This window comes from Gossypium arboreum, chromosome 11 (assembly GCF_025698485.1).
Source record: "Gossypium arboreum isolate Shixiya-1 chromosome 11, ASM2569848v2, whole genome shotgun sequence".
Lineage (NCBI taxonomy): Eukaryota > Viridiplantae > Streptophyta > Magnoliopsida > Malvales > Malvaceae > Gossypium > Gossypium arboreum.
The window spans coordinates 77002360-77020175 of NC_069080.1; positions in this window are offsets into that span (position 1 = coordinate 77002360).

Below are 17816 nucleotides of genomic sequence, written 5' to 3' on the forward strand. Positions count from 1 at the left end.
TGTATGTTCAATTTGTATTCGTTATGTGATTAGTTTATGTAGACTTAGATTTTATGGATGAGTGTCTGGTTACTAATTAAGTATAAATTATTATTAAAGAAGTCGATATAATTGTGTGCATGATTTGTAATAAGGGACATGATTGTGATGAATTGTGCTTATGTTTAGTAATGCCTCATAATCCTAATTCGACGACAGATTCAGATAGGGGTGTTACATTCGATTGGCATCAAAGCTATGGTTTAGTTGGTTCTAGGACTACCATAGCAGATTTGAGTCTAGGTATACATGCCATATTTAACCTGCAATAGTGTGATATCTTCTGACTGTGACGAAAATTGTTTTGATGAGACAGATAAGTTTTTCAACTGAGCTAATTTTGATAGTATGGAATGTGTACTCAAATGTTTGAATGGAAATGTGTTGATAATGAGTTGAAACTCATAAGGTATGGATCAAAGAGTATGATATATTGTTGTTAATAAATGTTATAATATAATGAGCATATAAATTATGATATTTGAGTTGTGATTGCTATTTGAAATGTTTTGATTGTGAATTAGTGATTTGAGTTGGTATATGAATTAAGTGCTAAGAACAAAAGTGATTAAAAGCAAATGTTTATTAAATGTTTGGACAATATGAAATTATTAATGAATTGACTATTTGTGAAACTGTGTGTTATATATGTTTATGTGTAAGTTAAATTTGAGACTCAATTACCCTTACCCCCCTTATCTGTAAAATGTTATAATGAAATCTGTAAGATTTGGGTTGAATAAGCTCGTGAGGGTGAAGTTACAGAAGTTTGTGTTCGGAAGATTCATAATGTGGTAAAAAAAAAAGGGTGAATGAATCAGCAAATGGAGACAATATTAAAAGAGACATTGGATAGATTTGAAGATTATTCAGATTATGTGACGTCACTATTAAAGAAAAAGTTATCTTCGATCAAATGACTTATTCAGATATGTTATCAAAAGAAAGTATTAATTAGAAGCATCTCTGGATTGATTTATGTTATTGATGGGATAATATGAACTTAATAATGATAGAATTAGACAGTTGAATAATGTTTGAACCATATTGATGGTTGAGTGCAGTGGTTATAGTCGGGCAGTTACTATGACTTCTTCTGAGTACTCTACGTGTACATTTATCTTTAGAAATATATCTAAATGATTAATTTTAGAAGGAATTCTTACCGTATGAGAATATTAGCTAAACATGTTTATAGACGAAATCATCGTTGGTCTGTCTGGGTTATGTTCGACATTGCTCTGCTTCTCAATGATATATTCCATTATGTGGATGTTAAAATCGATGGTAAAATCTGTATAATGCTAATAATATGTTTCTACTGGGTATTGTTATGTTGAAAATAGATAAAGATTATATTACTTCGGTTATTGTGGATTTCAGTATTTATGAGCGATATTATTCTTTCTGGATCTTTTCTAGGATATCATTGGAATTGATATCATTCTATATGGGTTGTAATTCTCAGATATTCTATGTAGCATCAGATATTAAAATCTTTCTATTTCTGTGACAGCCCAAAATTGACCCTAGTCGGGATGTGGTTTCGGGACCACAAAACCGAGGCATAAAAATAATTTAAAATTTATTTTGATGCCTATGATATGTGTTAATTTGTGTGTGACATTTTTGATGTTTCGATTTAGTGTTATAAATGTGAATTTCACTAGAAAGGGCCTAGTAGTGAACTTTGAAAGTATGATGGGGAAATGTGTGATGACTAGTTGCTCATGCATGCAAAAATAAGGATTTGCATGTCAAATTTCCCCCAACATGAAGTGGCCGCCATGGCAAGAGAGGATGGGCAAAACATGTCATGAAACATGTTTTGTTGGTGCATTAGGGAGAAATAATAAACAAAGGTGTATGGGTAAGAAAAGAATGAAAAAAAAATGTGTGAGTATGGTATTCCCCCCCATTGCCGTGAGTTGTAGAGAAAGAAAGAAAAGTTTTGTTCATCCTTTCTTTGAGCCAAAACTAAGGAAGAAGGAGGGATTTTTGCTCCATTTTTTGGTTTGGAAGAGATCTAGAAGGAGATTTTGGCTATACTTGCATCAAGATTAAGGTATGTATAAGGTTGTGTCATGAGATTCATGCATGTTTTAGTTGCTAACTTGATGTTCATGTTAGCCATGGTTCAAATCCTTGTTATGCCATGGAAATGGTATTTGGCCAAGGTTGTTATTGTGTTGAAGCCATTGCATGCTAAATGTGAAGCTTGCTAATGATGCATGCAATGATGGATTGACTACTCTTGAAATTTCTTTGTAGCAATCTTGAGTAAGACATTGAATTCTTTGTTTAACCATGACCAAAGTTGAAAGAGTATGGTTGTGATGTATTCGCCATGGTGCATTCATGAGCATGATTTATGCTTGTTACTTGATTGGTAAAAATTTGTGTTTGGATGGGTATGAACCCCTTGAGATTGACCTTGCACCTATATGTGTATACATGTTTGCACATGATGTATTGGCATGACATATATACTATTTCAAGGTATATATTTGCTTGTGATGATGTTTCGGTTATGAAGTACATGAGAGATGTGTATTGAGCTACAATATGTAATCGTTAGTTAGTAAAATGCATGCTGTTTTGTGTGGTATTAAGTGCATAATTGGCCTCAACATGGACATGCATATTCGCCACATGAGGGAAATTGGTGTGCATGCATTCGGTTAGAGGCAAGCATATTGATGCCTATTCTTGGCTTAGAAAATTCGCTAAGAGGAATATTAACTAATGTGTTGAGTTCGATTCGTGATTTCGTACATATGTGACTTTGATGCCTAATGAGCATATATATTGGCTAGGTATCTTGAATTCCTCTTTCGATGCTCAAATGATAAAACCAATTTATTTGTTAAATTAAGCTCAAGAGCAAAGGGGAGCTAAATCCGATAAGGGGAAGGAAAAAGTCGTCGAATAGCCGTCGAAATCATTCGACCACGTCCGAGGTAAGTTTTCGAGTATCGAAACTTAGATTTTGATTCGATTGAATGAAGTAATGAGCAATCGAATTTGTGCCTTTGTATGTGGCCATTGAGCGAAATGATATTTTTGCTAAGGGAATTGTGCATAAAAGTTGTGTTATGAAATTGAAACAAAGATGTGTATGAATGTTCGAGTGATATCCGGGCTAAGCCGAAGCAATTGTGCAAATTGTGATACCGGGCTAAGCCGAAGGCAATTGTGCGAAGTTATGATATCAAGGCTAAGCCCAAGGCAATTGTGCAAATTGTGATATCCGGGTTAAGTCCCAAGGCCTTTGTGCGGGTTACCATAACCGGCTATGTCCCGGCGTTTGAGCAGTAGCTATATCCGGATAAACTCCGAAGGTATGTGATTCGAGAACTTTGAACTTGCTGGAAAATTTTCAGTTAATGCACTTGTGAAATTCCCAACAACAAGGTATGTTTTGTGTGTGCCGCACACTATGAGTAAGTCGTATGAATATTCGCTCTAATGATAAATGAGCTATCGGCATTAACTAGGCCGTTATTTGTGTATGAATATAAGAGTTGGGATTGTGAGGTAATGTCTTTGAGAAATTGTGCATATGAATTATTGTTTAGCTACTTGAATGCTATGCTTTGGTTGTGTGTATATTATGGCTCGAAACTTACTAAGCATAAATTGCTTACTCCGTTTCTTTGTTTCTCTGTTTATAGATTTTGCTCGTTAGCGATCGGATTCGGGATCATAGAAGTTGAAGTCAACCACACTATCAAAGCCCTTTTGGTACTCCTTTAGTTGAGTTTTGGATATGGCATGTATAGGACTACTCTCGGTTGTTTTAAGTACTTGTGATGTATATGTGTGCGGCCATGCAAAATGGTTCGTAAAAGTGGAGTATGGAATTTGACCATATGTGGTTTGTAATTATATTTGGTTTCATGATGTGATTATGGTTTGGAATGAGAGAGTTGGTCACATGATCAGCCATTGGAATGGCTAAATATGATCATATGTTGGACCTAAGTATGACTAGACTATAGTTGGTCCATGGGAACTACAATATAGGTAAAGCCTACCTTAAAAACAGATGCTGCCAGCTGCAGTGACGTGGATGTGGAAAATCACCAAAATTTGTAGGAATGGTGTTAATTAGTGAATAAATTATACGATCTAACCTTGACGAGTCTATATTCATATGAAAGTAACGAAACGATCATATGAACAGTATACCGAGAGATATTAAAGTTCTCGTGAGACAGGGCCAGAACGGTTTCTGGGTCCCCTGTCGTGACTTTGAAAATTTACCATAAATTATCCAGAATGAATTAGAAGTCATGCCTTATATGTGCAGATTCCTTTTTGAGTCTAGTTTCATTAGAAGCAAACGACATCAGTATTGAAACCCTGTACAGAGAGATATTCAAGTTGTAACGCGCGAAGGTCAGTGTAGTCGACCCCTGTAACATGGGTGACTTTAACTAATAAAATGTACCAATTGGGCCGACAAAAAATTCTAGAAATAAATCCACGGATGGATATATGAGTCTAAATTCAGGGAAAATTTACGGAATCAGTTTCCGAGTTGTGAAACTCGAGATACGCTTTTTAAGGCGACAGCGATGCAGTTTTCCAGCTTGCCTAGAAATGTCAAATTGGTCGGTGCCATAAGTGGTTTTGGCTTGTTAACCCCTCGTGTCCGACACCGGAAACGGTCTCGGGTTTGGGGTGTTACAATTTTATTGGTATCAGAGCTACGGTTTAGTCGATCCTAGGACTACCGTGATATATTTGGGGTCTAGCTATACATGCCATTAAGTGATAATTGATAGTGTGGTTATTTCTGACATTTTGAAATTTGTGTTTGTTTATAGCCATGGATCCCGATCCCAACCGAGCAATAGCTGATAATGTGGAGAGTGTGGCACCTACTCCGCAAAGGGACAGCCATGGACTCTCAACCTATTGCTAGCAATCCGAATGATGAGGCTAAGCAAGCCTTTTATAGCATGATGAATGATTGGTTCAACCAATACATTCGAACTAACACTACTGTTCCACAACCTCCATTCCCGACTAATGCAACCTCAAGACCTACAATACCTCCGATGAATCGACCAAATAAGGTCAAGTAAGCCCCGATCGACGAATTCAAAACATGGGGCTACTGAATTTAAAGCTACGGATAGCGACGATGCCGAAAGCAAGCTGAATTTTGGTTGGACAACACTATCCGGTGCTCGATGAGCTATCATGTACACCGATGAATGCTTAAAGTGTACTATCTCCTTGCTACGATTCCGCCTACTATTGGTGGAGTACTCGACTTGTTGTGCCTAGGGAGCACGTAACTTGGGAGTTCTTTCTAACCGAGTTCGAAAGAAGTATATCGATCGAGATTTATGGATAAAAACGGAAGGAATTTCTTGAACTTAAACAAGGTTCCATGTCGGTTCACCGACTACTGAACGAAAATTTGTGAGGCTTAGCCATGCGCTGCGAATGCATTTCTTGAAGTCGTGATGTGTAAACGCTCAAAGATGGACTGAATGATGATATAAAGCGGTATGTTGGCATTTTGGAAATCAGAGAGTTTATGGCTCTTGTCGAGCGCGTGCAAAGCCGAGGAGCTTAGTATGGAGAAAAGAAAAGTGAAGTGGGAGCAAGGGAGTTTCAGTAAGAGGTCTTGGGAAGCCCTTCCCACAATCATCAAAGAAATTTAGAGATGGCTTAGGCGGTCTAGAGACACTTGGGCTTTTCTAGACGAGACCGCGATCGACCCCCTATGGGCACGCTGAGTCACTTGATTGCCGTGTTGGCAATGATCGTCGAGACGAGCGAGTGCCAATATTGTGGCAAATGGCATTCTGGGAGTTGTAGATTCCGTGACCGCTCCTGTTACAAGTGCGGATCAATCGATCATTTCATTAAGGATTGCCCGAGTTTATCTGAACAAAACGTAAATCAAAGTGGGAACCCGGGTGCTACCACAACTCGAGGTAGGCCACCTAGAAATATGGGCAATGCTAGTGGCGGTCAGAGAGGATCTAGAGATGCTACCATCAGATCCGAGGCTCGTGCTCCTGCTAGGACTTATGCCATACGCGCACGTGAGTATGCTTCCTCGTCGATGTTATTACCGGTACTTTTACTCTCCTTTACACTAATGTGATTGCTTTGATTGACCCCGGTCCTACTCATTCTTATATATACGAAACCTTAGCATCCAAAGAAAACTTTGCCCATTGAGTCTCTCGAGTTTGTAATTGGTGTCAAACCCTTGGGTCATTACGTGCTTGTCAACAAAGTGTGTAAGAAAAGTCCCTAGTATTCGAGGTTCTTGTTTTCCGGCGGACTTGATGCTTTTGCCGTTCGGCGAATTGACGTTATTCTTGGTTTGGATTGGTTGACCATGCACGATGCGGTTGTAAATTGCAAAAGCAAGACTATTGATCCGAGGTGCGCAAATAACGAGATAATTGTGGATGAGTCCACGGACTTAAAGGGTTGCCACCGTAATATCGCAATGTTGGCCCGAAATATGTAAGAAAAGGGTGCGGCGTACCTTGCGTATGTGCTCAATGACAAGGAGTCAGAAAAGAAACCCGAATCTATGCCAGTGGTTTGTGAATACCCGGATGTTTTCCCTGAAGAATTACCGGGTTTACCACCTGTTCGGGAAATAGAATGTGGCATCGAATTGGTACCTGGTACCACTCCAATTTCGATAGCTCCGTATCGTATGGCACCAACGGAATTAAAGGAGTTGAAAGCTTAGTTGCAAGAATTGGTGGATAGAGGTTTTGCTCGCCCGAGTTTCTCGCCTTGGGGTGCGCCAGTGTTGTTTGTGAAAAAGAAGGATGGAACCATGAGGCTGTGCATCGACTATCGTCAGCTTAATAAAGCGACGATAAAGAACAAATATCCGTTACCACGTATCGACGATTTGTTCGATCAACTGAAGGGAGCTTCAGTGTTCTCGAAAATAGATTTGAGATCGGGCTATTATCAATTACGAATTCGAGATCCGGACGTACCCAAGACTGCCTTCAGAACGAGATATGGTCACTACGAGTTCCTAGTGATGCCGTTTGGGCTTACTAATACCCCTGCGGTATTTATGGATTTAATGAATCGGATCTTCAGATCATATTTGGATCGGTTCGTAGTCGTGTTTATTGATGACATCTTGGTCTATTCAAGAAATGAGACCGAACATCTTGAACACCGAGGTTAGTCTTTGCAAATTTTACTTAATAAGCAATTATATGCTAAGTTCAAGAAGTGTGAGTTCGGTTAAGAGAGGTTAGCTTCTTGGGGCATGTGATATCTCATCGGTATTCGAGTCGACCGAACAAAATTTCAGCCATACTTAACTGGAAGCCTCAGAAATATTACCGAGGTTCGAGCTTTTTGGGCTGGCCGGTTATTACCGACGATTTGTGAAAGGTTTCTCAATGATAGCCACGCCAATGACGAAGCTACTCCAAAAGGATGTTAAGTTCGAATGGACGGAGAAATGTCAGAAAAGTTTCGATCAACTGAAAACTTATTTGACTGAAGCCCCAATTCTAGTGCAACCCGAATCGGGCAAAGAGTTTGTCATTTATAGTGACACATTCCTACTTGGGTTGGGTTGCGTATTGATGCAAGAAGGGCGAGTTGTGGCCTATGCGTCGAGACAATTAAAGCCACATGAGAAAAATTATCCGACCCATGATCTCGAATTGGCTGCCATCATATTCGCCTTAAAGATATGGCGATATTACTTATTTGGTGAGAAGTGCCATGAGTATTCGGATCACAAAAGTCTCAAATATTTGATGACCCAAAGAGACTTAAATCTGCGACAAAGGCGTTGGCTCGAGTTGTTAAAAGATTATGAGCTCGCTCGTTGATTATCACCCGAAAGGCTAATGTGGTTGCGGATGCCTTAAGTCTTAAATCATTATTCGCTTCTGACGATGAATGTGCACTTGTCTGTTCGATCCGACAATGTGTTAGTAGCCGAATTGTACGTTTCTCAGATTGTGAGATTGCACGGGGTGCCTATTTCCATCGTGTCGGATAGAGATCCGAGATTTACCTCGCGATTTTGGAAGAAGTTGCAAGAAGCTTTGGGTACCAAGTTGCATTTCAACCGCCTTTCACCCCTAAACCGATGGTCAATCCGGCGGATAATTGAGATACTTGAGGATATGTTAAGATGTTGCACCCTCGAGTTCAGTGGTTCATGGGAACGATATTTGCCTTTGATTGAATTTGCTTACAACAATAGTTTTCAATCAAGTATTAAGATGGCACCCTACGAGGCTTTGTGCGGTCGTAAATGCCGACGCCATTGTTTTGGACCGCTCGGTGAAAGCAAAATTTTCGGTGGATTTGATTAGAGATCTTTGAACAGAAAGTGAAAGTAATCCGTGAAAGTCTGAAGATAGCCTCCGATCGTCGAGAAGTCGACGCGGTCCAAACGAAAAGCCATCGAGTATCGGTGGGAGATAAAGTGTTTCTCAAGGTTTCTTTGGGAAAAAGATACTCGATTCGGCCGTAAGGGCAAGTTGAGCCCAGATTCATTGGGCCATATGAGATATCCAAGCGAGTCGGTCCAAAGGGCATATCATCCGATTTTGCCCCCGAACTCGAAAAGATTCACGATGTCTTTCATGTTTCGATGCTTGACGCTATAGATCGATCCATCGCACGTGATTAGTCCATCGAGGTTGAAATTCAAGCCAATATGAGTTATGAGGAAGAACCGATTCGTATCCTATCACGTGAAGTGAAAGAGTTGTGAAAAAGCGGGTTCCGCTAGTGAAAGTGTTATGGCTCAAACACGGGATAGAAGAAGCTACTTGGGAAACCGAGCACTCTATGAAAGAGCGATACCCAACCCTATTTACCGGTAAGATTTTCGGGGACGAAAATTTCTTAAGTGGGGAGAGTTGTGACAGCCAAAATTGACCCTAGTCGGGATGTGGTTTCGGGACCACAAAACCGAGGCATAAAAATAATTTAAAATTTATTTTGATGCCTATGATATGTGTTAATTTGTGTGTGACATTTTGATGTTTCGATTTAGTGTTATAAATGTGAATTTCACTAGAAAGAACCTAGTAGTGAACTTTGAAAGTATGATGGGGAAATGTGTGATGACTAGTTGCTCATGCATGCAAAAATAAGGATTTGCATGTCAAATTTCCCCCAACATGAAGTGGCCGGCCATGGCAAGAGAGGATGGGCAAAACATGTCATGAAACATGTTTTGTTGGTGCATTAGGGAGAAATAATAAACAAAGGTGTATGGGTAAGAAAAGAATGAAAAAAATGTGTGTGAGTGTGGTATTCCCCCCATTGCCGTGAGTTGTAGAGAAAGAAAGAAAAGTTTTGTTCATCCTTTCTTTGAGCCAAAACTAAGGAAGAAGGAGGATTTTGCTCCATTTTTTGGTTTGGAAGAGATTTAGAAGGAGATTTTGGCTATACTTGCATCAAGATTAAGGTATGTATGAGGTTGTGTCATGAGATTCATGCATGTTTTAGTTGCTAACTTGATGTTCATGTTAGCCATGGTTCAAATCCTTGTTATGCCATGGAAATGGTATTTGGCCAAGGTTGTTATTGTGTTGAAGCCATTGCATGCTAAATGTGAAGCTTGCTAATGGTGCATGCAATGATGGATTGACTACTCTTGAAATTTCTTTGTAGCAATCTTGAGTAAGACATTGAATTCTTTGTTTAACCATGACCGAAGTTGAAAGAGTATGGTTGTGATGTATTCGGCCATGGTGCATTCATGAGCATGATTTATGCTTGTTACTTGATTGGTAAAATTTGTGTTTGGATGGGTATGAACCCTTGAGATTGACCTTGCACCTATATGTGTATACATGTTTGCACATGATGTATTGGCATGACATATATACTATTTCAAGGTATATATTTGCTTGTGATGATGTTTCTGTTATGAAGTACATGAGAGATGTGTATTGAGCTACAATATGTAATGCGTTAGTTAGTAAAATGCATGCTGTTTTGTGTGGTATTAAGTGCATAATTGGCCTCAACATGGACATGCATATTCGGCCACATGAGGGAAATTGGTGTGCATGCATTCGGTTAGAGGCAAGCATATTGATGCCTATTCTTGGCTTAGAAAATTCGCTAAGAGGAATATTAACTAATGTGTTGAGTTCGATTCGTGATTTCGTACATATGTGACTTTGATGCCTAATGAGCATATATATTGGCTAGGTATCTTGAATTCCTCTTTTGATGCTCAAATGATAAAACCAATTTATTTGTTAAATTAAGCTCAAGAGCAAAGGGGAGCTAAATCCGATAAGGGGAAGAAAAAGTCGTCGAATAGCCGTCAAATCGTTCGACCACGTCGGAGGTAAGTTTTCGAGTATCGAAACTTAGATTTTGATTCGATTGAATGAAGTAATGAGCAATCGAATTTGTGCCTTTGTATGTGGCCATTGAGCCGAAATGATATTTTTGCTAAGGGAATTGTGCATAAAAGTTGTGTTATGAAATTGAAACAAAGATGTGTATGAATGTTCGAGTGATATCCGGGCTAAGCCCGAAGGCAATTGTGCAAATTGTGATACCCGGGCTAAGCCCGAAGGCAATTGTGCGAGTTATGATATCCGGGCTAAGCCCGAAGGCAATTGTGCAAATTGTGATATCCGGGTTAAGTCCCAAGGCCTTTGTGCGGGTTACCATAACGGGCTATGTCCCAAGGCGTTTGAACAGTAGCTATATCCGGATAAACTCCGAAGGTATGTGATTCGAGAACTTTGAACTTGCTGGAAAATTTTCAGTTAATGCACTTGTGAAATTCCCAACAACAAGGTATGTTTTGTGTGCTTCAGCACTATGAGTAAGTGCGTATGAATATTCGCCTAATGATAAATGAGCTATCGGCATTAACTAGGCCGTTATTTGTGTATGAATATAAGAGTTGGGATTGTGAAGTAAGCATGTCTTTGAGAAATTGTGCATATGAATTATTGTTTAGCTACTTGAATGCTATGCTTTGGTTGTGTGTATATTATGGCTCAAACTTACTAAGCATAAATTGCTTACTCCGTTTCTTTGTTTCTCTGTTTATAGATTTTGCTCGTTAGCGATCGGATTCGGGATCATAGAAGTTGAAGTCAACCACACTATCAAAGCCCTTTTGGTACTCCTTTAGTTGAGTTTTGGATATGGCATGTATAGGACTACTCTCGGTTGTTTTAAGTACTTGTGATGTATATGTGTGCGCCATGCGAAAATGGTTCGTAAAAGTGGAGTATAGAATTTGACCATATGTGGTTTGTAATTATATTTGGTTTCATGATGTGATTATGGTTTGGAATGAGAGAGTTGGTCACATGATCAGCCATTGGAATGGCTAAATATGATCATATGTTGGACCTAAGTATGACTAGACTATAGTTGGTCCATGGGAACTACAATATAGGTAAAGCCTACCTTAAAAACAGATGCTGCCAGCTGCAGTGACGTGGATGTGGAAAATCACCAAAATTTATAGGAATGGTGTTAATTAGTGAATAAATTATGCGATCGAACCTTGACGAGTCTATTTTCATATGAAAGTAACGAAACGATCATATGAACAGTATACCGAGAGATATTAAAGTTCTCGTGAGACAGGGCCAGAACAGTTTCTGGGTCCCCTGTCGTGATTTTGAAAATTTACCGTAAATTATCCAGAATGAATTAGAAGTAATGCCTTATATGTGAAGATTCCTTTTTGAGTCTAGTTTCATTAGAAACAAACGGCATCAGTATTGAAACCCTGTACAGAGAGATATTCAAGTTGTAACACGCGAAGGTCAGTGTAGTCGACCCCTGTAACATGGGTGACTTTAACTAATAAACTGTACCAATTGGCCTGACAAAAAATTCTAGAAATAAATCCATGGATGGATATATGAGTCTAAATTCAGGAAAAATTTACGGAATCAGTTTCCGAGTTGTGAAACTCAAGATACGCTTTTTAAGGCGACAGCGACGCAGTTTTCCAACTTGCCTGGAAATGTCAAATTGGTCGGTGCCATAAGTGGTTTTGGCTTGTTAACCCCTCGTGTCCGACACCGGCAATGGTCTCGGGTTCGGGGTGTTACAATTTTGGTTTTCTTATGATTCCATGTGATTATCCGCAAGAGATTTCTATTTGACGAAAATGGTTATATCTATTATAATCATAATTTCAGTTTGAAATTTGGGAATACTGCGGTACAGTTATCAGAATTATAAAGTTGTGCTTCTGTATTGGTTGTTGTTCAAATCACATCTGATTTTCATTTAGGTTCAGATACTTAATTAATAGTCGACATATTATCTATTGTTATGTGTAAGATGTCAGTCTTATTATGACATTATGATTTCTATTTGATGATTGTAGCTTCTTATAATGATATGTTTGGGTTATCCTTTTTAATGAGAAAAAAAGATCTCTTTGGAAAGACTGATTCAGTGGTTTAGTCTGATTTGAATTATTTGATTAAAAAGTTAATTGGGTTATATGTTTTTAATCTACCTATTGGACTGGAAATAAACTTTGAATGCACAAGCGTGAATTGAGGAATAATCTAGAAAAAGAATTCATATTCTTGAAGACTTGATGAAGAGTTATATCTATTGGAACAATTCTATCTGAGAAATGTTGTTGTAAATTAAAGTTAGTTTAACTGTTGAAGCTTCCCTTTTTGCATGAAGATATTGTTAACCGAAACATCAATACTGGTTCAGTTTAATTTGAAGAAAAATTTTAGAATCTTCAGTCATGTGTCCATGAATGGTTTGAAGTTTATTATAATATTAGAGTATACGGAGATATCATGTGAATCCATACGATTAAAGCCGCATGAAAAGAATTACCCGATGCAAGATCTAGAATTGGCAGTAATTGTGTTTGCATTGAAAATATAGCGTTACTATTTATTTTGTGAAAACTATCATGTTTATTCTGATCAGAAAAACCTAAAAAACTTTATGACTTAGAAAGATCTGAATTTGAGACAACGTCGAAGCTTAGAATTGCTAAAAGACTACGAGCTTGTAATTGACTATCACCTGGGAAAGGCTAATTTGTTGTTGATGCTCTAAGTAGAAAATCATTGTTCACTTTGTGTGCAATGGATGCGCATATGGCTATGTTTGATAATGGTTCGACAATAGTTGAAATAAAAACAATACCATTATTGGTTTAACAAATTTGGGATTTGTTATCAAAATGAGGTCAATGTGATTCGAATGTTGATTCCGAGTTCAGAGTTGATGCTGACGGTTGTTTGAGGTTCAGAAATCGAATGTGTTCCAAGAAATTTAGAGTTGATTCAAATGATTTTGAACGAAGCTCACAACAATTGGTTATTTGTTCACCTGAGTAGTACGAAGATGTCCAATGATCTGAAACAGCTTTACTGGTGGAATGGTATGAAACAAGACATTTTTTACTTTGTTTTGAAATGTTTAGTCTGTCAGCAGGTAAAAACCGAGCATCAGGTACTTTCTGGGTTGCTTCAGCTGATCATGATTCTTGAATGGAAATGGGACAGAGTTAGTTTATCATTGACACCGAGCAAGAACGATGCAATCTGAGTTATTGCGGACAGATTGACTAAATTGGCTCATTTTGTTCTAGTTCGCACTGATTATTCACTTGATAAGCTTGCTGAGTTATATGTTTCTCAGATTGTGAGATTACACGGTGTGCTTATTTCTGTTGTTTCAGATAGAGATCCGAGGTGTACGTCGCGGTTTTGGAAGAAACTGCATGATGCTCTAGGTACGAAATTACATTTTAGCACAGCTTTCCATCTGCAAATAGATGATCAGTCTGAACGAGTCATTCAGATACTTGAGGATATGTTAAGATGTTGCATTCTTGAGTTCAAAGGTATGTGGGAATGATACCTACCTTTGATTGGATTTGCGTACAATAAAATGGCACCTTATGAGGCTTTATACGGTCGAAAATTTCATACACCATTGTATTGGACTGAGTTCAGCGAAAATAAAATACACGGGGTCGACTTAATCAAAAAGACTGAACAGAAAGTAAAAGTGATCCCTGAAAGTCTAAAAACAACGTCAGATCATTAGAAATCGTATGTGGTCTTGAAATGAAAAGATATAGAGTTTAAGATTGGAGACACTGTCTTTTTGAAAGTCTTACCGTGGAAGAAAATACTCAGATTCGATCGATCATAAAGGCAAATTGAGTTCGAGATTTATTAGGTCATATGAGGTTATAAAGCGTATCAGGTCGGTTGCTTATAGACTATTGTTGTCACCTGAGTTAGAAAAGATCCATAATGTATTCCATGTATCGATGCTTCGTAGATATCGACATAATCTCTCACATGTGATTAATCCGTAAGAGATTAAGATTAAGTCCGATATGACATATGAGGAAGAACCGATTTGCATTTTGACTCGCAAAGTTAAAGAATTACGAAATAAGAAAATTTCATTAGTTAAGGTATTGTGGCATAAACACAGAGTTGAGGAAGCAACGTGGGAGCCAGAGGATGCAATGAAAGAGCGTTATCCGAACTTATTCACCGGTAAGATTTTCGGGGACGAAAATCCCTAAGAAGGATAGTTGTAACAGCTCGAATTAGACCCTAGTCGGAATAGTGGTTTTGGGATCACGAATCCGAGTCAGAAAAATATTTAAAAATTATTTCTGCATTTATTTTGTGTGAATTTATATATGTGAAATTTTTGTGCTTTAATTTTGTCGTTTGAGTGCCCGATTAAATAAAAGAACTGAATTGCGTAAAATGAAAATTTGGTGGTTAAATGTGAAAGTACTTAATTGAACTTGTCTTTATAATTTGGAGCATTTATTATGCAATATAACCATTTTTAATATGATGGATGGTAATAACCATTGCTTATAATGGTTTAAAATTTTAACTAAAAGGTTAAACATGTAAAATAATAAACATGTTAATATAATAAAACATATAATAAGTTATCATGCATTTTTTTTTCTTTCATTATTCATCACTGAATATCAAAACAAGAAAGAAAAAAAAGAGCTTGGGTTGTTCGGCCATGGTTGATCTTGATTAAGGTATGTAACTAACCCGATTTTTGATAATTTTTACGTTTTTAAGATCGTTGCTAAGTTATCTATGAGACCCATGCTTGAATTTTTTATTTTGGTGAATATTTTGAGTTATGCCATTATTGAAAGCTTGTGATTTTTGTTGTTTAATGATGAAATATGAAATATATGTTTTGGGGTAACATGTTTTGTATTGGAGTTTTTGATGATTTTGAGTAATTAGGACTAAATTGCAAAAATAATAATTTGAGGGACTAAAATGTAAAATAAATGAAATATATGGACTTTTATGAACATGGGTAAGATTCGGCCTAACATGGGTGTGTTGAAATGTTGCATATTTTGTGTTTTGTGCAATAGGGACTAAATTGTAAAAAGTGTAAATGTCAGGGGTAAAATGGTAATTTACCTATTTATGTGTTTTTGGACTAAATTGAATGGAAATATATTTGAATGAGTTTAATTTAAATATGTTTAGATCAAGAACCAAAGAAATTGGATTTGGATCGGGAAAAACGAAAGTTGTCGACTAGTCGTCTCGTTCCGTTTTTCATCGTCCAAGGTAAGTTTATAAGCAAATAGATGTTATTTATTTGATTAAATATGAATTATATATGCTGAAATGTATAATGTGATAACATATATATGTGAAAGCTGAATGTGTATAAGCTCGGAACCTACATATACGAGTTCGATTCGACCGAGTTACGACGTCTGAAAGCCCTGTGTGAACCTTAGGAATAACTAGGATACATATGCCATGACATAGGATTCTGATATGTGATGTGTGAGTAAGACCATGGCATCGATATATTTGTGCGAGTAAGACCTTGATGTGATTCAGCTCGGGTGGTTGAGTCAAGTTCATGTAGTTGCCCGATCGTAGACGAGAAGAGTCATTCGTGTCTTGGTCTTGGAAGTAGAAGTTAGATGGATAGGTTCGAATAAGCGGAAGGGGTTCAAAAGAAATGTAAAGGGTAGTGATAGGTTCGGCTAAGGAAACAAGAAAGGGTGTTGAATAGTTGGTTCGGTTTGGAAACAATAAAAATGAGATAATGTAAAGTGGGAATGGAATAGTGAACTTAACATCAGGAATGATTCAACACTAAAAAGTGTCACCCGGTTCCTATATTGTTAAGGTGGATAAATGGAATAGAAGGATAGGTGAACGCCACACCAAGAATGGTGATAAGTTCAAACAAGATTGGTAGACGCCACTATCACAACTACATAAATCTTTGAAACTTGTACGAGATATGAGAGGAAACAACCTCACAAGAACAATGTTCATTCAATAATTTGGAAACAAGTCCTTTTACAAATAAATAAGAAAACTATTTATAGCCTAATATGTGTAGCCGAATAGACAAATTGGCTAACTTAGAAGCTAAGCAATTCAGATAGAAAGTAACTAGAATAATCTAGAACAAGTCATTAATTTGCTAAGGCTAGATCCAGCTGAATGGCACTTCATTGGACAACTTCATGAATAAGCAAAGTGTCTTGGATGAATGTGAAGTCTTGGGAGCTCAATAGCTTGTCTAGATTCAGCCATGGGATGAATGAATCATTCAAGAAGTGTCTCTTGGCTGAAAAGACACCTAGGGAAGTCATTTGGGCAGCAAACAATTCAAGTATTTCACCCACTTACATTTGGCAATGCATGGAACTAGAAGGGAGCTTGAATCTGGCTGTACATGAACATGCAATAAATGCCTTCATTCATGCATCTGTACCGTCCAAAGTGAATGTATCTTCTTAATCCAATGCATGTAATTAACCTTCCATGTACTTGAACATAATTCCTCCAAGTAATGAACCAAGCCGTGCATGAATCTTCTCATTCATTGAACAAACCCGAACATGCACCTAGCCTTTAATGTATCTCCACATTCGGTTGAACCTACAAAGACATGAACATATTTAATTATATCATTTAATCATAATTAAACTGCAACTACCAACCTAAATAACAACTAACTAATTTTGGACACATTAAATTAAAGACTAACTAGCTTATTAAATTCGGCTAGCTCAAATAAACAAAAACAATTAATGAACTAATTTGAGCTAAGGAATTTAGTATGAGCTATAGCAAATTAAGTTAAAACAAAGTTAAAACATAGTTGATTGAAATGGAAAAGAAACGAGCTGGAAAGAAGCTAAATTTAGCTCAAACGAGCTGAAACAAGCTCAAGTGAGCTGATTGGAGCTGAATTCAGCTTGGGGAGCTAGAGAGGAGCTGAAGTCGGTTTGCAAAAGAGTGAAATGAGTCTTTAAAGAGTTGTCCACAACTTCTCCAACGTCAAGAGGCTTGATCTCATCCCAAATGCACATCAACAAAGCTGTTAAAGCTTCTTGAAGTCACTTGGTACGAGTTCGAGTCATGGGACCTTTTGGCTGCTCGATAGGATCTTAATTCGTACTTAAGGGAGCCCCGAGCGTGCATACATCATTCCCCCATTCTTCAAAGCGACTTGTCCTCAAGTCAACCCAGTTGTTCACATCAAAGCATTCATCATTATAAGACCCTTGGTGGCCGATTGGGATAGAGTGGCTCACAAAGACCTGATTCACACACACAACTTGGAAAGACAAAGTATTAGTCACATGTCCTTCCTCTTTTTGGATAGGCCATTTCAAAGTTTCAACAACAAAATAAAGAAGAATTTTAGGGAAACACCGAATTAAGAACATAAAATCTCGCTCCAGTTTCTTAATCCAAACTTGG